Source organism: Callithrix jacchus, chromosome 6, assembly GCF_049354715.1.
Source record: "Callithrix jacchus isolate 240 chromosome 6, calJac240_pri, whole genome shotgun sequence".
NCBI lineage: Eukaryota > Metazoa > Chordata > Mammalia > Primates > Cebidae > Callithrix > Callithrix jacchus.
In genome coordinates, this window is record NC_133507.1 from 61,932,043 (window position 1) to 61,956,431 (window position 24,389).

At 36.7% G+C, this 24,389-nt stretch overlaps 1 protein-coding gene and 1 non-coding gene across 2 annotated transcripts in view; one reads left to right on the forward strand and one right to left on the reverse strand.

The window, feature by feature from the left end:
- B3GALT1 (beta-1,3-galactosyltransferase 1) overlaps positions 1–24,389 on the reverse strand; it is a 371,136-nt gene that overhangs the window by 193,777 nt on the left and 152,970 nt on the right. The window contains exon 3 of the mRNA XM_054257575.2: positions 6,598–6,657. The gene's annotated coding sequence lies outside the window, so the exon portion shown is untranslated. The remainder of the gene's footprint in view (positions 1–6,597; positions 6,658–24,389) is intronic.
- On the forward strand, positions 22,416–22,477 carry LOC118154979 (U7 small nuclear RNA). Its single transcript, XR_004745221.1, has one exon. It is a non-coding gene; the product is annotated as a U7 small nuclear RNA (small nuclear RNA).

Below are 24,389 nucleotides of genomic sequence, written 5' to 3' on the forward strand. Positions count from 1 at the left end.
AGGGCATTGGCAGTGGTGGCACAATTCTAGGTATCTTTTAGCTACTGAGGTGGTTTTGATACTTTAATTCTTGTGGTGCTAAGGAGACTGAAGATAGACTCTTAACACTGGGTGCAGGTACTACTCGGCAAATGGGGAAGTCTATTAGGAGCATGAGCCTGCAATACTCCTGTAAATATCATGGTGAAGAAATGCAGTGCATAGGAAGGGAAGTTGAGTCTGTTGACCTCTAAAGCCTTTCATTGTGGAAGCCTTGATAATTCCATGATTTTAGAGGGATATTGCTGCTCTTTCTACAATTTCTATCTTTTAACATTGGCAGCTCAAACAGGTTCTCGAATGCTTGGAGTGAAGCTACTTATTAAAAAATAATTAACAGTGAGATCATCACGAGCAAGGCTGCATTTTAACAAAAGAACTCATGGAATTTTCAGGGGTTTAAAACTGCTATATATAAGCCTGAAGAGTAAAATTAGCAACAATGAATAGGAAATAAAGCACTGTGATTAATGTCCACATTGACCACAATTGGGTAGCTGCCTGCTGTTTTGAATCCTAATTTCTTCAGACCTTTTTGTACTAAATACTTTTTAGGTGATAGATCAACAACCGCTACACAAATTAAGTGACTACATTTCATTTTTTGAAGCATAGGAGAAAAGTCTTCTTTATATGCTTTTACTATCACTGGCATTTAACATATATACATATTTTTACAAATGCCATTTGTAGATAGATATTCCCTTCAATAAATGAGAAAGCTATTCTCCACAAGTACTTAGCATGTATAGGCACTCAGCTAATAATAGGTGAGGTGGTGTTTCTTTTTTAACACAGACACATATGTATGTGTATACATAGGTACATATCCATACAAATACACAAACTTCATTTTTCTTATGGCATGACTTTTTAAGCTAAAAGATGCATGAAAATGTGGCATGAAGTGATGAAAAGAAAGGCATACAGAATGTTTAATATTTATATGTTAGCCTACTTACTATGTGCAAAAACTACCACAGTCACTAGGGACAAAGATGAAGGAGACACGGTTCTGGCCTGAAAGAGTGTCTATTACAGAGGCGACAGGAAGTGGGAGACGTGAGGTACACAGATAAATATATCCCTAATATCTAACAAGGGCATCATAAGGCGTACCATATTTAAACAGAAATAAATCATTTAAAAGGAATCTGTAAGGTAGGCATCCTGATTTCACACCAGACTCTCAACAACAAAAGATATGTTGGAACTTTAAGAAGACCGCTGAGGAATTCCTTTGTGATGAATGAACACACACTTCAGAATAAATAAAAGCTGCTATTTATTGAATGTCTACTTTACATTCGTTTTCTCTAATTCTCACAATGTGGTAAGCCTGTTTTACAGATGAAACATCTAAGTTTCAGAGAGGGTCAGTGAGCTACATAATGTCACAGTGGAATAGTGGCAGAGCAAGAATTCAGTTCTAGGGCAGGCCACAATTCCACACCACTAAAACAAGAACAAGCTGTCTGGCTTTGGCTCTGCTGGTCATCTTTTCTGCAGCCAGGACCACTCTTTTCCCAGGTGTCTGTTTGGGATTGGCTGCTTTCTCCTTTCTGTGCTCTTAGCTGTTGGTAGATTATCTCACTCTTGGCTGTTGAGATGGTACTGGGTACAGCCTCTGTCAATGGCTTTAAGGTTTTGCTTCCCCTCAGTATGTTCAGCAAAATGCTGGCTTCCTGCTTTCCTTGTTAGCCCCTGGGGTGGCTCTTGTGTGTTTGGTTGACCCTGCAGTCTTCTGTCTATTGTAAGCATTCAGAATTCTCTGATTGATCAGTGGTGTGGGGTGCACTGGGGCAAAGGGAAGGGATTTTTCTACTCCCTTTGGCAGGAAGAATTGATTCTTTGTCAGGGTTAGAGTTGCCAACAGATGCCCCTTTGTAAGGTGTCATGATACTTCCTGGGTAACACCATTAAATGTTTCCCGGGGAGCAGAACTCTAGGGTCATTGCTGAATTACTATTTAACTTCCACGGGTATGTGAGCCTTCAACTGCTATTCAACTGTACTATTGAACTCTGCACGTGGTAAAACTAAGATTCCCATGAACTGAGTCTTTGATAAAAGGAATCATGGGCTGAACATTTGACAGAACATGTCTGTTTTGTTCAACATTGTATACTCAAAGTCCAACATAATGCATACGTGGCACATAGTAGGTGTTCAATAGAAGTTTATTGAATGAATGGACTTGGAGAAGAAGCAGCTGGCTATGTGTTGTTATCTCAGCATTTATCTCTTTTTTCCTCTGAATGAAGAAATGTACCTATGTTGACTGCACAGGTTAAAAGATAATTTAGTGACTCAGATTATAAGAGGTAATGAATATATAGGAAAAGTAATGAAGATGTAAGTTATCGGAAGACAGTTTTGGGGTGTGGGTAGTACTCTCTGGACTAACTCTACCTATTCTTAGAGTGGCTCATAATCACAAGTAAACTGTCGACTTTTCTCTCTCATGCACACACACCCTTTCTGCTCTTCCAGGAATCTATCTGGATAGACATAGAAAGGTGCTACAGAATTTCTAGGGGAGGCAACATGAGAAGGACTGGAGCAATTGTATTCTGAGCTCCCTAACAAAAGTTCATTGCATAAATACTGAATACATTTTTCACCTAGAATCTCTGGACAATTTACCTTTCTATAAAAAAATAGGTTTAGAAAAGGCTTTTAAAAGTCAAATCTAACATCTGTTTCCCTAAGAATTTTGTTTTAAAGCATGGGTAACATATAATTAAGGGGCATTTATTCTATGAAAGGAAGAAATACTCTTTTGTCTCATTTGGTTTGTTTCGGTGAAGAAATTGGCTTATTTTTGTTAGCATATTTCCATTTAGATTTACTTTCAGGGGGGAAGCATCTCTTCTTTGAACTTCAGCTTTATTTAATGTTTGAAGATGAAAGAAAAAATAAAGTGTGATGAAGAATAGTAAGTGATCCTGAAAATTCAGAAGTTACCAAATTTGTTTAAGGAGAAATACAAAATCTAAGCAGACCTATAACAAGTAAAGAGATTCAGTCAATAATCAAAAACCTCCCAGCAAAGAAAAGCCTGACCAGATGGCTTCACTGATGAATTCTACCAAACATTTAAAAAAGAGGTAATATGAATCATTCTCATCAAAAAATGAAGAAACACTTTCTAACTCATTCTATGAAATGAATATTATCTTGATATCAGAGCCAGACAAAGACATCACAAAAAAGGAAAACTATAGACAAATATGCTGTATGCATAAAGACATAAAAATTCTCAACATTTTGTCCCTGAAATACAAGGTGGTTCAACAAAATAAAACCAACCAGTACAATATATCACATTAGTAAAATGAAGAGGGGGGAAAAAACATAGTCATCTTAATTGGTGCAGAAAAAATATTTGACAAAATCTAATATTAGTTCATGATAAAATGACTTAACAGAGTAGATACAGAAGGTGATTTCTTCAACCAGATAAAGGGTATTTATGAAAAAGCTAGTGCTAACATCACATACAGTGGCAAAAAAATTAAAGCTTTCCCCCTAAGCTCAGGAACAAGACAAGGAGGCCCACATTACATCTATTCATAAGTGTATTGTAAATTCTAGCAAGATCAATTGGGCAAGTAAGGAAATAAAAGACATTCAAACTAAAAGGAAGAGGAAAGAATATCTGCTGATGAAATGATCTTATCTATAGAAAGTCCTAAAGAATCCACAGTAAACAAACAAAAAACAATTTAAGCTAATAAGCAATTTTGGTAAAGTTGTAGGATACAAGATCAACATACAGAAACAATTTTATTTCAATACAAAAGCAATAATCAATTAAAAAATCAAATTAAGAAAACCAGGCTAGTGTAACATATATCCATATAATGAAATATTATTCAGTCACTCAAAAAGAAAAAAATTACTGACACTTCCACTGGTGTATGTAGCCCTTAAAAACATGCTGTTAAGTAAAATACCCCAGACACAAAGGTCTGTATTGTATAATTCAAATTATATGAAATATATAGAATTTATAAATTCTTAGAGACAGAAATCAGATTAGTGTGTGTTTAGGGATAGGGAAAGGAGGGAAATGTGAAGAGACTATTCAGTGGATACTGGGTCTCCTTTGGGGGTGACAAAAATGTTTTAAAACTTTAGGGCAGTGATGATTGCACAACATTGTGAATGTACTAAGTTATACACTTTAAAGGGGTTAATTTTATGTTATATGAATTTTGCTTTGATAAAATTAAAAACAAGAGAAGAAGAAAATTCTGTGTTACATTTGTTATGTATGAATTAGAGTGAATGCAAATTAAAAATGCCAAGCATTATCTTTGAAAAATTTATGAATATTAAAAAGTAAACATTTTTAATGCGCAAACAGTCTTTAAAAATGAAAAGTAAGGAACTATATGTGGGTAAGGTAGGGGTGGTAAAGCTGTGTTGATAAAAACAAAAATATTTTCTACATGCCCCGTAAGTCAATCAGAAAACATTATTTGCTCATACCATGTTCATGGCATGACACTATGTAGTTTGAATAACTGAAAGGCTATACAATCTACTGTCAACTCCTTTTCCTCTTGTGGACAGGCAGAAGCCAATGTGATTGACCTAGGAAGAATATTCTGAATCTGACTCACGGAGGGAGGTGAGTTAATGGGGGCTAAAAGGAATAATAAAGGGGAAAACCAAACTGAAAGCCAGAGAACACACCCAGTAGTCAATCGAATGGGGGAAAAACAGAAGTATGAGGCAAAGCAATTAAACAGGGGCCACCAGATGAAACAGTTCCCATAAAAGAGGATGAGTTGGTGGCATATGGAAAAATAAAGATAAGGTAATTAAAGGCATTTATAGAGCACCCCTGGCCTTTGATGACTAAACAAAATGCCACTAAAAGCACCCACTTAGCTTGAAAAACAAACACACAGAAAGTAGGAAATAATTTGGTGTTAAGTTGTTCTTAATTTTATCTGAACACAAGATAAATCTATATATTAGTGTGGGGCAGAGATGGGTAAGAATATTTCATATGGCAAATTAAATTTATATTGTAACCTAAGAAATGGGTAGGAACTGGACACAGATGGGTGAGTAGAGACATTTCTTGTAAGTAAGGAGCATAATGAGATGGACATGGGAAGGGGGGTATATGAGACAGCAAGGACTTTGTTTAGTGTAATAGTTTATGTTGCACAGAAAAAAAAATCAAGTGGGATAAGTCTTGGGACCAGATCAATGAAGTTCTTAAACACCTGCATGCAGAGATTGGACATTATCCTTTGTGCTTTGAGCAAGGGTATAATATGATAAAAGCAGAATTTTAGATCAATTCAATGGTATTTATAATGAGCTGAAAATTCGAGACAGCATAATAGGGAGATGACTGGTTAGGAGGTTTTTATGGTAAGATTATCATGAGGCTAGGTTGATTACACTTGAATTGAAAGAAAAGATTATATAAACATAAAATTTAGTGGTAGATTAATTAAAGGAATGAATTCAAGTTGAAAAATTTATCACGATGCAAAGGTTTTTAAGATGAGAAAATAAAAGAAGAGTAGATAATTGTACATTTCAGGATAACTTAGAGTGTAATTGGGTTGTTTGTCGTTCAAAGGATAAATGCTTAAGGGGATGGAAACCTCATTCTTCATGGTGTGCTTATGTCACATTGCATGCCTGTATCAAAATATCTCATGTGCCCCATAAATACATACACCATGTACCTACAAAATTAAAATAAATAAATAAATAAATAAATAAAATAAAAGGAGAGCAGAAACACTATAAAAGATGGCGTGACTGGGAAGAACTAGATTTGCTGCATGAATAATGAGCCCATTTGGACACTCTGAATTTGAGAGCCCAGATGCACATCATAACGATTTCCTCTAGGGAAGACATCCAGAACAGGAAGTAGAGAGAGAATACAGGTCATAAAAATACAGATTTGAAAGTCATTGTTTGACCACCTCTAGTACTCTTTCGAAGGGTTTCAATGTTAAGGATATTTTGGAAAAAGGACTTAGCATACTGCATCACTATTTCATGGAAGGATTCTGCCTTTCCTCTTGCATTTGTCTATTCCTACAGAATGATGAAGAAACAAAGACTAATGGGATGAGAGGAATGCTGTTACAGGGTACCACACAGCATGTAAGCTGTTGCTTTGAGGGAAGTATTCCCCTCAGGGGCTTCCCTTTCCTGTTCATGTTCAGCTTGGTGCTGTAAGAAATGTAAGCCAAGTCAAGTATAAACTCAAATGTAAATAATCGAGTTGGATTTTCAGGAAAATTTGTGCAGACATGCATCTGGGGTCCCCACTAGCCTCATTGTATAAGCTGTGCGGGTACCTTCATGGGGAACATGGACACTTCCTTTCTGAGACGTACATTAAATATGGTTGAGAAGGTTCATGCCTAATTATAAGTTGGCTTTTCTGGCAGGTGATTTCTCTATTCTAATAAAGGCAGTTTTCTAGTATGGAAGGTGAGGTGAGACCACTGAGGATCAAAAGCAACCAAAATAAGAAACTACACTGAGTCAAATAAACTTTATACTTACACTTTCAAAGAGGCGATCTCTAGAACATTTCTGAGGACCCAGCAGCACAGCAAGAGAACTCTTTAAAGAGAATAAAAAAAATACATTTAGATTAAAATCTTATAAATGCTGCAAATAAAAAAAAGCCCTATAGAGATATTTAATAATATCCACCTGCTTTCAAAATTTATTGTCAGAAAAATGATGCATTTCACTAACAAATGATTGCTGACCAATCATTTATCATGCTATTACTTTCTCTTCTTGTCATTTGTTATTTCTTTTTCTTCTCACAAGGGGGAGTGGGTCCTTACCCACCCTCAGGGAATAAATGGTTTCAGAACTGTGCCAATTCAGATTTGTTTGCAAGATGCATTTTTTCAAGTATCTGATTTTCAACTGTTGTGGCTACAAGTATCATTAGAAAATCCTGTGACGGCAGCTGGAGGGAAACAGAGCAAAAGACAGCAACTCACAAAAAGGTAGTTTCAGCTGCATAAGCAACTATACTGGTAAGTTGGACGAAGAGAATCTGACGTGGGTAGGCACAAGTAGAAGGAAGAACAGGATGATAATAAAATAGTTCTCTCTTGCTGCCTTTACGGCAAGAAAGAACTGCTTTCTTACCTAGATGACTTAGACAGAGGGGAATTTGGCAGAAACCGTGGGTCCTACCCATAAGTGAACCAGAAGTCTAAGTCAAGGAGGACTTCTCTTTCTTTTCTCAATCTGCTGGTTCACTTAGAACAGCTCCCACATTTCTACTAGGTCTGTGGTGATGCTTTTTGAGGTTGTGGTTGTCTCTCCTAATTTATCCTCAGGAAATTTAATTTGTACCAAACCATTTCTTTGTACAAGCCTCAGATGCCTGTAAAAAGAGGGGTCAAAGGAGATCATCTCCATGCTTTCTTCCAACTTAATATTCTGTGGTTTCAGAAAGCATACAGAAAACTGTTCACCTGGAAAGGGCATTCAGGCTGACACCATTTATTCAGAAGTCACTTCTGCATTTCCATTCATAGCTTTTGAAGCCATTCTCCTTATGAAAAACTCACACAGACATTTCTCAAACACTGCAATCACCCACTCCCATCCCAAGTATAAATTTTTATTGGGCCAGGTGCAGTGGCTCATGCACGTGATCCCAGCACTCTGGGAGGCCGAGGTGGGCAGATCATTTGAGGTCAGGAGTTTTAGACCAATGTGGTAAAACTCCGTCTCTACTAAAAATACAAAAAAATTAGCCAAGTGTGGTGGCTCATGCCTGTAATCCCAGCTACTCGGGAGTCTGAGGCAGGATAATCACTTAAACCCGGGAGGCGGTGGTTGTAGTAAGCTGAGATTGCACCACTGCATTCCAGCCTAGGCCACAGAGTGAGACTCATCTCAAAAAAAAGAAAAAGAAAAAAAACTTATTGGCAGTGGCCAAGGGTAGAACAACTATAAACACTTCTAAAACCAGTGAAGTGTCATGAGATGTGTTAACAATTTCGTCCTCAGTCTACCAGTGCTTATTATTTCTGATAATGTCCACAGCTTTCCCTTTCTGTGTTCTTAATTTGATAGTTAAATATTTTATCTTGTCTGCATCACCCTACTTCTCCAAAAAGCTATTAATGACTTTTTAGAGAAGAATCAAATATTGCCAAGAAATTTAAAAAGTATGTTTTATTAGAGTAATTCTTATTTTGAAAAGTATTGCTAGAAAAGATCTGGAAGAGCTATAAAAAATAAATCAGGTTGGGGAGCATTTGGTGGTCAGTTCGGCAGCCTGCCTTTTCTGAGCAATGGTGGATGGCTGAGTCCATTCAAAAGTCAGCACCTTTAGTCTTGCCCGCTTCGGTAGGAGTCTTGCCTTAAAGATAACAAGAGGGCTGGATTATGGTGATGATAAAAAAAACTCTTGGCCTAGTACTCTCTATGGGGCTGTACTCTGAATAAATGGGAAGTATATTGAAAAATATTCTGAAAGTGAAGTTTCAGACTTTCTCCAGTAAATATTCAGTAAAAATTAAGTATTTTAGGTCAACATGGCTCTGAGTCTGAATGGTGCTAAGCTTAGATAACAGATGCAATATGGCAAATTCTGGAAAGAGGGCTCCTGTTTGGAAGTGCAAAAGAAAGTCTATTAAGAATGTATTAGCCAGAATAAAAGCTGGTAAAATGTTTTTAAGATCAACTCAATAAGTGAGCTTGAAAAAACGTTTCCTTTAGTTACTCTGTGTACAGGGTTTTCAGGGCTTTTAGTGGAAAATTATGTCAGTCAAATCAATGGTGGTGCTCCTTTCAAGTCCTCCAGGAAGTTGTCCCTTCCTGGTTTTTTTGTTTGTTTCTTTTCAAAGCGATACTAAGGGTTTTTGCTTGTTTGTTTTATACTGGTAAGAACTTGCTTTCTCTCATCTAAAACACCTTAGTTAAATTCATTCATCTGTGTTCATGTTTTAGACCCAAATCTGACTTTTGACTGTTTACTCCAAAACTGGCCTTCCAATGAGGATCCACTTCTGCCAGTATCAAAACTAATAATTACGATGATAAAAATGATTATTGTTAACAATTTGAAACAGCTCCTTAAAACTGTGAACACTGAACTCTTATGGTTATTTTGTGCTCTTTTATTTATTTTTATTTTATTTTATTTATTGTAATTTAAGTTCTGGGGTACATGTGCAGATCATGCAGGATTGCTGCATAGGTACACACACAGCAAGGTGGTTTGCTGCCTTCATCCTCCCATCACCTATATCTGGTATTTCTCCCTTCATTATCCCTCCCTAGCCCCCTCCTACTGACTGCAGTGTGTGATGCTCCCCTCCCTGTGTCCACGTGTTCTAACTGTTCAACATCCACCTATGAGTGAGAACATACAGTGTTTGGTTTTCTGTTCTTGTGTCAGTTTGCTGAGAATGATAATTCCAGATTCATCCATGTCCCTATGAAGGGCACAAACTCATCGTTTTTTATGGCTGTGTAGTATTCCACCTTGTATATGTGCCACATTTTCTTTATCTTACTTTACATTTTAATTTTGGGTTATATTTTGCTCCTCTTCTCTCTCTTTTCTGCACTGCTAATCCCACCCAATTTACAGACATTAACACTGTCTAAACATGAGAGATAGAGGTAAAGACAAGACAAGTCAAAACAACTTCCTCAGTTCTCTGGTTCACTTGACAAAAAGAGCTATCCCCATAAATAACTTAGTATGATAATAATCAGGAGTATTACTGCTCCCACAGACCAGTCTGCCTATGGTGCCTGAGGTTCACTAACCTATGTAAATCATACTGCCAGTATACCCATACCTTATACATTTGTAAACAGATACAGTTCAGTTTAAATAAACCTCATAAAAGGGAAGATTTTAGGAAGGAAGTTAATTCTAGGAGAGTTATGTGTATGGGAAACTCTCCCATTTAGCATGATGACTATGGGAAAAGAGGTTATGGCATGTTTTGAGTTATTCGGCGTTTTTGCTTTTTTCCTTTCCTCTCCTTTTCTATTATCAATGGTTGGGTCAGTATCCCAAACTCAAATTTTCTATGATCACTCCAATTCTTCATAGACTACTTCAGTTTCACATTTATTCTTTTCTTGCCCCTACCACTTAACGTGAGAAGGTGGCATGAGACTTAACATGAGAAATATATTGAAAAATATTCTGAAAGTGAAGTTTCAGACTTTCTCCAGTAAATATTCAGTTGCACTTAAGCATTTTAGGTCAACACGGCTCTGGGAGTCATGCTAGTGCACCTCTCTGACCAGCAATGCCAATGGATGGATAATGCTGTAAACCACAGATGTCATGGCTTTGGATCCAATCCCAACATGTATTATATGCCACTTATAACATGATCAATTTCAGCATATACACAAAGATATAATATCCCAACAATATTTGAATCATCAACAAAGAGTAAACGAAAGCTCTGAATGTCTGATTCTTAAAGCAGGTAAACTCAAAGACAGATTTAATGTACACTCGTTTTATCTTTTCTTTGCATCAGGATTTTATAGATGGTATGTGCAGAAAGCTTATCTTACTTATATGAAGAATTATGTTCATAAAACTTAACACACTCCATTGTTATATTTTTCAAATTCTTATACAGTATTCTTATAAACTGCAGCCCCAAGCAACTTTATAATTGGTAGATTCTTTACATCCTTAGACATAATTATGGTCTTAATCTTTTGTTGAAATAATGCAGGATGAGTCCTCTGAAAGTATAAAAATACATACATTTTTATATATTTTACACATTAATATAATTCATTCACTTATAAATTTCTAATTATTGGATGCCTAATATTATATTAGTCAATGTTTTAAGTGCTGTGAATACAGAAGGAGCACAAAATATGAAGCTTCTCTTTTTGCAAAGTTTATATTCTTGAAGAGGGAGACAGATATCAATAACAATCACAACAACTCAACAAGTAAATATATAATACATGAGAAAAAAATAAGGCAGGTTATAGGCTATATTTAGCCTTACTCTTCTCCTGAGTGAGCACTGAGTGAAAAGGCGCCATTTCAGATCAGGTCAGGAGCTTTCCTAAAAGGGTGACATTTGAGCAGAGATTTGAATGGAGATCTCAAGAGGACAAGTTTGAGATGTTTTATCTTCTGATAGCTTATAGTCACACAGCACTATCCAATAAACGAATCAGAAAATGAAATTATTTCAACTAAGTAGTCCATTGAACAAGGACAAAACAACTGGTTTTATAGTCCAAATTTTTTACTTTTTATACTGGCTGGTTTTATGGCACATGAAAACAAACTAAGATATAGCTTTAAGTTAACTATCTTTTAGGGCAAAATAAAATTACTGGCTGAAGCCCCCTGATGGTAAAAAAAATATTTGGTGGTTATCACCTTTTTTTATTCTAGAACTTGAGTAGCGAGTGATAAACCCAGGGAGTAGTTGAAAATTGTGATTGTTGTTGAACCCCGTCTCCCCAAGTCTGCAGTGAGAGTAAGCAGCCATCACACAACCAAAGGGATGTCAGCAAACTAGATGGTTCTCACAGCTATCTGTCAACCAACAGGGATGGACTGAGTGATCTGCTACTTAAAAACAATCATTGTGCTAGTTTATGGGGAACAGATCCTCTGGAGAAAGAGTCAAAATAGACGAAACAGATGTGTGAAGAAAACTATGAGTTCCAATGGAAGATGCCTGATAGATATGTTGAGAAGGCACTTGGCTATGCAAGCCTAAAGCTTAGGGAAAGTCAATAATGGAGATAGAAGTTGAATATTCCTAGGAGCACAGATGGCACTTAAATCTATGATTACCATGGAGAAAGCATAGACAGGAATGAGAAGATGGCCCAGCACTGAGCTCTGGAGCACTCCATTATTTTCAGGGCTGACAAGAGAAGGAGCCTGCAGAGAAAACCAAGGTCAGTCCCAGGTTTTACAGGGAAACCAGGAGACTGCAATATGTCATGAAAGGCAAGCCAAGAAAAGACAGCACTTCAAGAAGAATGGAATGCCTAACTGTGTCAAATGCACTGCAAAAATAAGCAGTGATTATCTAATAAAAATAATAGCAGCTAACATGTGCTATACCTGTATTATCTGTAAAACATTGTTTTAAGGGTTATACAGATTATCCCATTCAGTGTGCACAATACCTATATGATAAGTAATGCTACAGTCACAATGGTATAAATGAGAAAACTGTGGAAGAACATATTAATAACTTGCCCCGGTCATGAAGCCTGACTACTAGATTTAGGAAGATGAATAACGTTGGTAGCCTTAAATGGAGCTGTTTCAGTCGAGCAGTGAAGCACCTAGAGTGACTGAAGTGGTTCGAAGGGAAAATGGAAAGTGAGAAATTAGAGATATCAGGTATAGACATGCACAACGTTACTATGCCTAGTACTTAGAATATTCAAAATAGATAGAAGTTATTAAAAGTGCTAATTATAGTTATTCTTTCAGATAACTGTCTTTCCTGCTGACCATAAGCACTTTAACAGCATACTTCATATTTCTTCTCTTTTTTTTTGAAATGGAGTCTTGCTTTGTTGCCCAGGCTGGAGTGCAATGGAACAATCTCAGCTCACCGCAAACTCTACCTCTTGGGTTCAAGCAATTCTCCTGCCTCAGCCTTCCAAGTAACTAGGATTACAGGCATGCACCACCACACCCAGCTAATTTTTGTATTTTCAGTAGAGACAGATTTTCACCATGTTGGCCAGGCTGGTCTTGAACTCCTGACCTTGTGATCCACCCATCTCGGCCTCTCAAAGTGCTAGGATTACAGGTATGAGTCACCACTTCCAGCCTGTATTTCTTAATCTCTATATTTTAGGCCTTATGCAAATTTCTCAATTACTGTTTATTAGTTTAGGATTAGGAAGAGGTTAACAAAAGAGATTTATTTTGAAATGCTTTTATAGATAGGGTAGGGTAGGGTTTAAATAGATAGAAAGGTCAAGTATAATGTCCTATAGGTAGGGTTTGAATAGATAGAAAGGTCAAGTATTGTCCCAAGGATATTCAGACCACTGTTGAGCTCAATATATAAAACTTTATGAAATGTTAAGCCAATAATTTATCCCAAAAGTTCATTTATGGGATGATAGCTCTGTCTGTCTAGATTGAAAATCCACAGCTCAAAAGCCTACAGAGACCAGGCTGCAATGGAAATGAGCACCGTGAGTCAGTTTTCAGTTTTGGAATAAGAAGACTGGGGCATAATAAAGAAAAGCCAGAAGTCAAGAATTTTTCTGCCTCCTTTTTAAAAGTCTTGTCTCTAATTCAAGGTTTTGGATAAAACTGTTCAGTGTAAAACAAACACGGATGTGTGACTGTCCTGGTCAGAGTCCACTAGTTTATGCCTTCTGGTCTGCACAGTATCAACTCATAATGCGGCGAGTTGATTCTGAGGGGGGAAAAATCAAACTTACAGTAAAACAAGTGAATTACAGACTTTTTGTTCAGAGTTTATTAAAATTTTGATAGTTTAAAAATAAAAACCATGCCAAAAATATATATATTCCAAGGCCTTTCATGACAGTAGAAAAGAAAAAACACAGGTAACCTGTTATCATTAATACTTACAACAGATCTGTCAAAACACTGTGTGCTCTAAGGAAAATTCCATCGCATGGGGCTGGCTCTGAGGACTACTGTTAAGGTGAATGATGTGTTACATTGTTCACACTTTCTTAGGCAGCATTCATAGAAGTGGGAAGAGGCAAGATCAAATTTTTTCTAAGGGAGAAAAAGTATCTTCTATAGTCAGTAAATATTTTATAATTGCTTGGCACATCTCACAACATACTGCTTAGATCAAAAGAATATTATCTACAGAGATGTTATTTGGAACATCATATTATACAGAACTACTGCCTGTAGCAGTGCTGATGAATAATATTCAAATCCATCATGTAATCTTAAAAAACTTTTCTTAGCATCTCAAATTACAATGCCTCTCAGATAACCTGAAAAGAGATTTTCTGTCATCCACTTTCACAACTAACATCATTTCTTCTGGTTGGGTCTTTGGGATTTGACATCAAGGAATTATGGAATTAAGGTGCTAACCAGATTCAGGGGCCAGTTAATACTTCAGTGATTTGGATGTCAACTTAATTATTTCTTTTGATCAACAATGGCAGCAGACTGCTTTGTTGTTTGGATCTGTGGAACGATACGTCATGTACACATAGATGGACCAAAGGAAAGTTTTTTTTTTTTTAGTGTATTGGTGCTTCATGGTTACTTTGTTTGCATGAGTATATGCTATAGGGAAGATGATTTGCCATAATATTGCCCATCTTTGTATCTCTGTCTGTCTAAGTCTCTAGTAATCACTTAATATACAGTTTCTGGATTAAATTAAGGTACATAGCATAATGAAAGTTGAGAAGAAGTTATGGAAAACAATGGGTTTTCTTTCCTTAATGTGTTTCTGCTTTGACTGAAGTATCTTTACAGGTTTGTTACTGGATATTTAAAAAAATAAATGATTTCTATAAGCTCCAACATTCAGATTAAGAATACAACTCATACTAAAATGTAGAATAATTCTGAACTCATAGGTAAACCAGGAGGCAGATGCCTATTAGAGTACTGTGGAAATAGTCAAATTTGCAACATGACAGTTCTTAGGCTGGATTTTACAAACTATGATCCATCATAGCTTACACCATGTAACTTTCTGTATCTTAATGACCCATGATGGTTTATCATGTGTAACTTTCTATTTTTTTATTTCTTCTGGAGAAAAAGTATGTTCCAGCAGGGGAGATAACAGGCATACTTCTTATTTGAGCTCCTGTGGCTACTTTTTACCTCTAATCACTTTTTTTTTTTTTGAGACGGAGTTTCGCTCTTGTTACCCAGGCTGGAGTGCAATGGCACGATCTTGGCTCACTGCAACCTCCGCCTCCTGGGTTCAGGCAATTCTCCTGCGTCAGCCTCCTGAGTAGCTGGGATTACAGGCACACGCCACCATGCCCAGCTAATTTTTTGCATTTTCAGTAGAGACGGGGTTTCACCATGTTGACCGAGATGGTCTCGATCTCTTGACCTTGTGATCCACCCGCCTCGGCCTCCCAAAGTGCTGGGATCACAGGCTTGAGCCACCGCGCCCGGCCTACCTCGAATCACTTTTAAACATATGTGCAACTTGCATCTTAATTAGAAGTTCAAACTTGTGCAAATATTAACTAAGCATACTCCTTGCTCTCACCTTAGGCAGGCCCACGGAATTAAAAATCAATCACAGAATTTTAGAACAATATTGTTAAAGCAGGAAATTAAGGACCAGAAAATAATTTGCCCAAGTTAACATGGCTAATCAATGGCAGAGTTGCAACTAGAATCCTAAATTGGTGTACTTTTTACTGTATTAATGGACTCTATTAATGTTAAAAGCTTGATAGTCAAGAAAGACTTGAAGACTATCAATAAGATTCTATTTAACTTTTTTCTTATTTGCCTGTGAATAGAGTCTAACACCCTCTTTCTTAATGAAGGCACAAAAACACAATAGAATCATACAACTTAATGAATCCAGTGTTAATATTAAATTTATTATTCAAAAAAGTTAAAGTCTCAGTTTTTGTATCACTAACATTTTGCATGTTGGCTAAAATTTCCTATTCTGAGCTCTAACAACCAGATCATTCCTCTGAGCCACTCGAGTACGTGTTCCCTCTTTTAGTTCCCTCTCTCTGACTTAAGAAATTTCAAACACAAATCTCACTGCATGGTACAGTGACACATGAAACACGGCAGATTGCTGACTATGGGAAGCCAAAGGGCATGACAGCTTGCTTTAAACAAGATCACTGAAAAATCAGTTTTGCTTTAAATTCATACAATGTGACATCATTAAACTGCGTTTTCATTTACGAAATATGACTGCCATGCTAATGCTATTTTGTTTTAGCAGTGCTACTGTATGGTGAAAATGTTTTGATATCATACAATAGCCTAAAACGCATTTTATTTAAATTTTATTGAATATTTATGAAATTATGAATCTCTGAGCTTAATTTTCAAATTAATTAACTAAAATTCATTGGGTTGCTCTATCCATGGGCCCACTTCAATAGCATATCTACAGGGCTAGAATTTTCAAATATGCCACTTATTGCTTTTATTCTGTATCCAAAGAAGTATTATATGGTATCCTATGTGTGACAAATACTTGCCAAAAGTTGACAAAACAAGCAGCTTTGCTGATTCTGACTTCCTGCTTTGTTCACTATTGCCACTACTGATTTATTCTGTAATCTGTTTCTATTATTGACCCAGCAACTGTAGGCAGAGATTTCAGAGAGGTGAGGCATGCAAACCAGAAATGAGTCAAAGGTGGAGGTATCCAAAAGAAAAAAAAGAGTGAAATCATGTCATTTGCAGCAACATGGATGGTGATTTGATTATGCTAGCTGAAATAAGCCAGGCCCAGGAAGACAAATATTGCATGTTCTCAGTCACATGTGGAGGCTAAAAAGTTGATCTTATGAAGACAGAGAGTGGAATGATAGTAACCAAAGACTAGAAAGGGTGTGTGGATGGAAAGGGGGATTAAGAGAAGTTGCTTAATGAGTACAAGCATACAGTTAGAAGGAATGCATTCTAGTGTTCAATAGCAGGGAAGCGTGGCTATAGTTAACAACAATGTATTGTATATTTCAAATTAGCTAGAAAAGGGGACTTAAAACCTTCCCTACACATAGAAATGAGAAGTACTTGAGGTGATGGATACGGCAAATACTCTGACTTGATCATGATATGCTCTATGCATGTAACAAAATATCACATGTGCCCCATAAACATGTCCAAATATTACACATCAACACAACAACAGGTAGAGGCATCTACTTGTGCTTTCACTTAAGCATCATATATGTGCACCACAAAGTAGAAATGAAAGCAACAGGAATCCATCTTGATTCTGAATAGGAGCTGGTGTCTGAGTATGCTCCCCATACATATTCCTGAAGACATGGGTGAGAGCCAAAATATCTAACAAACTGGAATAGCATGGGCACTAACTGGGAACAGCCATAGGGGCATAATACTGAGTGCCTACCTTGATACAGAGCATCTCTTCAGCATGGTGAAGAGAGGGTCTTTCAAATTCTAGGTGGGGGTGGACTAATCCTCTTTATTTCATCATTATCAGAAGGTACTCTGCTCCTGCCCTGCCATGCTCTCCTGCCAGGCAGGAGAAGAACCGGTGATGAAAAGTTAATATTGCTTTGAGAATCTTAATCTCTTCAGCTGCTGACAAAGTTGCTTTTAATCTGCCCATTACTTCTTAGTCCAATTTCTTTTTAAATATCTTTAAAAAAGGAGAGGTAAGTTTTTGTCAGGTTTGTGAAAGATTATATGGTTGTAGCTGTGTGGCATTATTTTTGAGGCCTCTGCTCTGTTCCATTGGTCTATATATCTGTTTTGGTATCAGTACCATGTTGTTTTGATTACTGTAGGCTTGCAGTATAGTTTGAAGTCAGGTAGTGTAATGTCTTCAGCTTTGTTCTTTTTGCTTAGGCTACACAGGCTCTTTTTGGTTCCATATGAAATTTAAAGTAGTTTTTTTTTCTAATTCTATGAAGAGAGTAAATGGTAGCTTGATAAGGATAACATTGAATCTATAAAGTACTTTAGGCAGTATGGCTATTTTCACCATATTGATTCTTCCTATCTATGAGCATATAATGTTTTTCCATGTGTTTGTGATCTCTCTTATTTCCTTGAGCAGTGGTTTGTAGTTCTCCTTGAAGAGGTCCTTTACATCCTTTGTAAGCTGTATTCCGAGGTGTTTTAACCTCTTTGTAGCAATTGTGAATGGGAGTTCATTCATTATTTGGCTCTCTGTCTACTATTGGTGCATAGGAATGCTTGTGATTTTTGCACAACAATTTTGTATTCTGAGACTTTGCTGAAGTTGGTTATCAGCTTAAGGAGATTTTGGGCTGAGATGATGGGGGTTTATAAATATATAATCATGTCATATGCAAACAGAAACAATTTGACTTCCTTTCTTCCTATTTAATACACTTTATTCCTTTCTCTTGCCTTATTGCCCAGGCAAGAACTTCCAATACTATGTTAAACAGGATTGGTAGGAGAGGGTATCCTTGTCTTGTGCTGGTTTTCAAAGGGAATCCTTCCAGCTTTTGCCCATTCAGTATGACATTGGCTGTGGTTTTGTCATAAATAGCTCTTATTAGAGATACCTTCCATCAATACCTAGTTTTTTGAGACTTTTCAGCATGAAGGGGTGTTGAATTTTATCAAGACCTTTTCTGCATCTATTGAGATAATCATGTGGTTTTTGTCATTTATTCTGTTTATGTGATGGGTTACATTTACTGATTTGCATATGTTGAACCAGCCTTGCATCCCAGGGATGACACTGACTTGATTATGGTGGATAAGTTTTTGATGTGCTGCTGGATTCAGCTTGCCAATATTTTATTGAGGATTTTCACGTTGATGTTCATCAGGGATATTAGGCTGAGATTTTCTTTTTTTGTTGTGTCTCTGACAGGTTTTGGTATCAGGATGATGCTGGCCTCATGAAATGAGTTAGGGAGGATTCCCTCTTTTTCTACTGTTTGGAATAGTTTTAGAAGGAATAGTACCAGCTTCTCTTTGTACCTCTAGTAGAATTTGGCTGTGAATCCATCTGGTCTGGGGCTCTTTTTGGTTGGTAGATTATTAATAACTGCCTCAGTTTCAAAAGTTGTTATTGATCTATTCAAGGATTCAACTTCTTCCTGGTTTTTGACTTGGGAGGGTGTATGTGTCCAGGAATTTATCCATTTCTTCTAGATTTTCTAGTTTATTTGCATAGAGGTGTTTATAGTATCCTCTGATGGTAGATATCACTGTTGATATCCCCTTTATAATTTTTTATTGTGTCTATTTGATTCTTTTCTCTTTTCTTCTTTATTAGTTGGACTAGCGGTCTATCTATTTTGTTGACTTTTTCAAAAAACCAGCTCCTGGCTTCACTGATTTTTTTTTTGAAGGGTTTTTTGTGTCTCTGGCTCCTTCAGTTCTGCTCTCATCTTAGTTATTTCTTCTCTACTGCTAGCTTTTGAATTTGTTAGCTCCTGTTTCTCTAGTTCTTTTAATTGTGGTGTTAGTGTGTCAATTTTAGTTCTTTCCCATTTTCTCTTGTGCACATTTAATGCTATCAGTTTTCCTCTAAACACTGCTTTAGCTGTGTCCCAGAGATTTTGGTACATTGTGTATTTGTTCTCATTGGTTTCAAAGAACTTATTTATTTCTGCCTTAATTTTGTTATTTACCCAGTCATCATTCAGGAGAAGACTGTTTAGTTTTGATGTAGTTGTGTGGTTTTGAGTTAGCTTTTTAATCCTGAGTTCTAATTTGATTGCACTGTGGCCTGAGAGACTGTTCGTCATGATTTCCATTCTTTTGCATTTGCTGAGGAGTGTTTTACTTCCAATTTTATGTGATCTATTTCAGAATAAGTGTGACGTGGTGCTGAGAAGAATGTATATTCTGTTGATTTGGGGTAAAGTTCTATAGATGTCCATTAGGTCCACTTGGTCCAGAGCTCAGTTGAAGTCCTAAATATCCTTGTTAATTTTCTGTCTTGTTGATCTGTCTAATATGAACAGTTGGGTGTTAAAGTCTCCCACTATTATTCTGTGACAGTCTAAGTCTCTTTTTAGGTCTCTAAGAATTTGCTTTATGAATTTTGGTGCTCCTGAAGTGAGTGCATATATATTTAGAATAGTTAACTCTTCTTGTTGCATTGATCCCTGTAACGCCCTTCTTTGTCTTTTTTGATCTTTGTTGGTTTAAAGTCTCTTTTACCAGAGACTAGGATTGCAATCCCTGCTTATTTTTGCTCTCCATTTGCTTGGTAAATATTCCTCCAGCCCTTTACTTTGAGACTATTTGTGTCTTTGAATGTGAGATGGGTCTCCTGAATATAGCACGTCCATGGGTCTTGATTCTTTATTCAAGTTGCCAGTCTGTGTCTTTTTATTGGGGCAGTTAGCCTATTTATATTTAAGGTTAATGTTGTTATGTGTGACTTTGATCCTGTCATTATGATGCTAGCTGATTGTTTTGCCCATTATTTGATGCAGTTTCTTCATGGTGTGTATTGTCTTTACAATTTGGTAGGCTTTTGCAGTGGCTGGTACCAGTTTTTCTTTTTTATAGTTAGTGCTTTCTTCAGGAGCTCTTGTAAGGCAGGCCTAGTGGTGACAAAATCTCTCAGTATTTGCTTATCTGTAAACAATTTTATTTCTCCTTCACTTATGAAGCTTAATGGCTGGATATGAAATTCTGGGCACAAAATTCTCTAAGAATGTTAAATATTGGCTTCCACTCTCTTCTGGCTTGCAGAGTTTCTGCAAAGAGATCTGCTGTTAATCTGATGGGTTTCCCTTTGTGGGAACCCGACCTTTCTCTCTAGGTGCCCTTAAATTTTTTCCTTCATTTCAACCTTGGTGAATCTGATGATAATGTGTCTTGGGGTTGCTCTTCTCAAGGAGTATCTTTGTGGTGTTCTCTGTATTTCCTGAATTTGAATGTTGGCCTGTCTTGCTAGGTTGAAGAAGTTCTCCTGGGTAATATCCTAAAAAGTGTTTTCCAACTTGGTTCCATTGTCCCCGTCACTTTTAAGCAATGGGAAAAGGATTCCCTATTTAATAAATGGTGTTTGGAAAACTGGCTAGCCATATGCAGAAAACTGAAACTGGACCCCTTCCCAACACCTTATACAAAAATAACTCAAGATGGGTTAAAGACCTAAATATAAGACCTAAAACCACAAAACTCCTAGAAGAAAACCTAGGCAGTAACCTTTCTGGACACAGGTGTGGGCAAAGACTTCATGACTACAACACCAAAAGCAATGGTAACAAACCCAAAATTGACAAATGGGATCTAACTAAACTAGAGAGCTTCTGCACAGCAAAAGAAATAATCATCAGAGTGCACTGGGGTCTATTGGGGGGAAAAGGGGAGGGCCAGTGGGAGGGGGAGGTGGGGAGGGATAGCCTGGGGAGAAATGCCAAATGTGGGTGAAGGGGAGAAGAAAAGCAAAGCACACTGCCATGTGTGTACCTACGCAACTGTCTTGCATGCTCTGCTCATGTACCCCAAAACCTATAATCCAATAAAAAATTAAAAAAAAAAATCATCAGAGTGAAGAGGCAACCTTCAGAATGGGAAAAAATTTTTGCAATCTATCCATCTGACAAAGGCTAATATCCAGAATCTACAAGGAACTTATTCAAATTTACAAGAAAAAAACCAAACAACCCCATAAAACAGTGGGCAAAGTATATGAACAGACACTTCTCCAAAGAAGACATTTATGTGGCCAACAAACATATGAAAAAAAGCTATTCATCACCGGTCATTAGAGAAATGCAAATCAAAACCACAAGGAGATACCATATCACGCCAGTTAGAATGGTGATTATTAAAAAGTCAGGAAACAACAGATGCTGGAGAGGATGCGGAGAAATAGGAACGCTTTTACACTGTTGGTGGGAGTGTAAATTAATTCTACCATTGTGGAAGACAGTGCAGCAATTCTTCAAGGATCTAGAACCAGAAATACCATTTGACCCAGCTATCCCATTTCTTGGTATATGCCCAAAGGATTATACATCATTCTACTATAAAGACATATGCACATGTATGTTTATTGCAGCACTGTTCACAACAGCAAAGACTTGGAACCAACCCGAATGCCCATAAATTATAGACTGGATAAAGAAAACGTGACACATATACACCATGGAATACTTTGCAGCCATAAAAAAATGGATGAGTTCATGTCCTTTTCAGGGACATGAATGAAGCTGGAAACCATCATTCTCAGCAAATGAACACAAGAACAGAAAATCAAAAACCACATGTTCTCATTCATAAGTGGGAGCTGAACAATGAGAACACATGAACACAGGGAGGGGAATATTATACACGGGGTTCTGTCGGGGGTGGGGAGCTAGGGGAGGGATAGCATGAGCAGAAATACCTAATGTAGATGATGGTTGATGGGTGCAGCAAACCAAAATGGCATGTGTATACCTATGTAACAAACCTGTATGTAATAACAATAAAAAGAAATTATGTTTTTTAAAAAAAGAAAAGGAGATGCAAGAGAGAGAGAGGAAAGAAAGCTAATATTTGTAGTTATTTTGGAAAAACTACTATTCGGTTCAGACAACTAAGAAAAATATATTCCAAGAAAAAAATTTTAAGTTACATTGTGAAGGTGGATATGACTATTTAAACAATCTGTACTTTAATTAATTAAAAATCCAGATTAGTCAAAAAAATTTTAAATCCAGATTATTGTTAGAGCTCTTTTGGAATTTGTCTAACAGGTTTTCCAGTTTCCACCAGAAAACCCCATAAAATATTTATTTATTGGGTTAGCCTGCTAGACAAAAATTTTAAAAAGCTCTAACATGAATCTGGATTTCTAAAAAAGGCAAAGTGTAGAATCTAAGGAGCAGATATCTGAATACTTCTTCTGTTCATATCAATGGCAGGTGTGTGTAGCAAACTTTTTTCTTCTCCAGGTGTCTGCATCCTGATCAACCTTTTTTCTTTAGGTCAAATCAGTGTCTTCAGCAGTAACTCTGCACAAAATCATTCGTTTGAGAACCTGTCCTATTCAAGGGAAGAGTCTTGTTCAGAGAAACAACAATAATTTTGGCTAAATAGCTAATAATAATTAACTTTAAAATGGTTGGCTGTGACTTTTATTTCAACATTAACAAAGAGTTAAAACAAGGTAGGAATGTGGTAAAAAAAATTCAAACAGTATTGAGCAAAGTTAAATGTAAAGTAAAATCCCTTTTCCTTTACCCCCAATCCGAGTTTCTTTCCTGAAATATAAACCATGATTGACAGTTTCTTTTTTATTCTTTGAACATAGGAAGGAAAGGAAAGAAGGCAGGGATGAAGGAAAGAGTAAGGAGCAAGAGAGTTGTACATAATGGGATTATTCTGTGCACTACTTGGCATTATGCTTTATTTGTTCTACAGTATTTCTTGGAATCTGTTTCCTATCAGTGCATTGGGATCATTCTTTCAAAGTTTATATGATGGTAATTTTCAAATATACAGAAAATTATAAAATTTGGTACAATAAGCACCCATACACCCATCTTGATTAAAATTATTAACATTTTTGACCTATTTGCTGATTAATCATCTATCTAGCTTTTTTATTTTGCTGAATAATTTCAATGTAAACTGTAGATATCATACTTCACTCCAAAATCCTTCAGCACCTACGCTTAAAACCAAGAACATCATCCTGCATAGCCATTTCTGTATCTAATCAAATTAACAATTGTCAAATATAATCTATTAATAGTATCCAGTGACTGCCAAAATGATGTCTCCAATTATTTCCCAATTGTCATTAATCAATTTCTGTAGAACTTGCATTTAATTAATGATGACATCTTGTATTTGGACGTCAAGTTTTTAAAATCTCTCATAATCTAGAACAATGAGCTTCTTCATACATCTTTTTATTTTTATTTTTATTTTTCTGAGATGAATCTCGCTCTGTCACCCAGGCTGGAGTGTAATGGCACAATCTTGGTTCACTGCAACCTCTGCCTCCTGGCTTCAATTGATTCTCCTACCTCAGCCTCCTGAGTAGCTGGGATTACAGGTGCGTGCCACCATGCCTGGCTAATTTTTTTGGATTTTTAGTAGAGACGGTGTTTCATCATGTTGGTCAGGCTGGTCTCAAACTCCTGACCTTGTGATCTGCCTGCCTCAGCCTCCCAAAGTGCTGGGATTACAGGTCTGAGCCACCATGCCCAGCTCTTCATATATTTTTTAAAGATGACACTGACTTTATGAAAAGATCAAACCTGTCTGGTTGTTTCCTCAGGATGTTTAACTCGTTCCTCTACTCCCTCATCTTCTGCATAACTAACCAATATGCCTACATTCCATGCATTGTGGCAAGTGTATTTTGTGTATCTAATCTCATTTATTTCTTACAACAGGCCAGAGATGCTAATTATACTAGTATACCTATTTTACTGATAGGACATGGAAGTTAGAGAGGTTAATTCAATTCTCTAAGGTCAAATATTGTCTGTATTCTCTTCCCTGTTATTTCTAGGTATGTCACATATAGTTTTGTCTAGTGCCATAACATTTAGAGTTGGAAAGTACTTAATTTTATGTATCAAGAAAAAGATGCCCAGAGAGACCAATTGTGTGATACAGCTAGTCATGTAATTATTTAGTACATAATTTTCAAATGCAAAAAGCACTTAATGAGCTGGTGTCA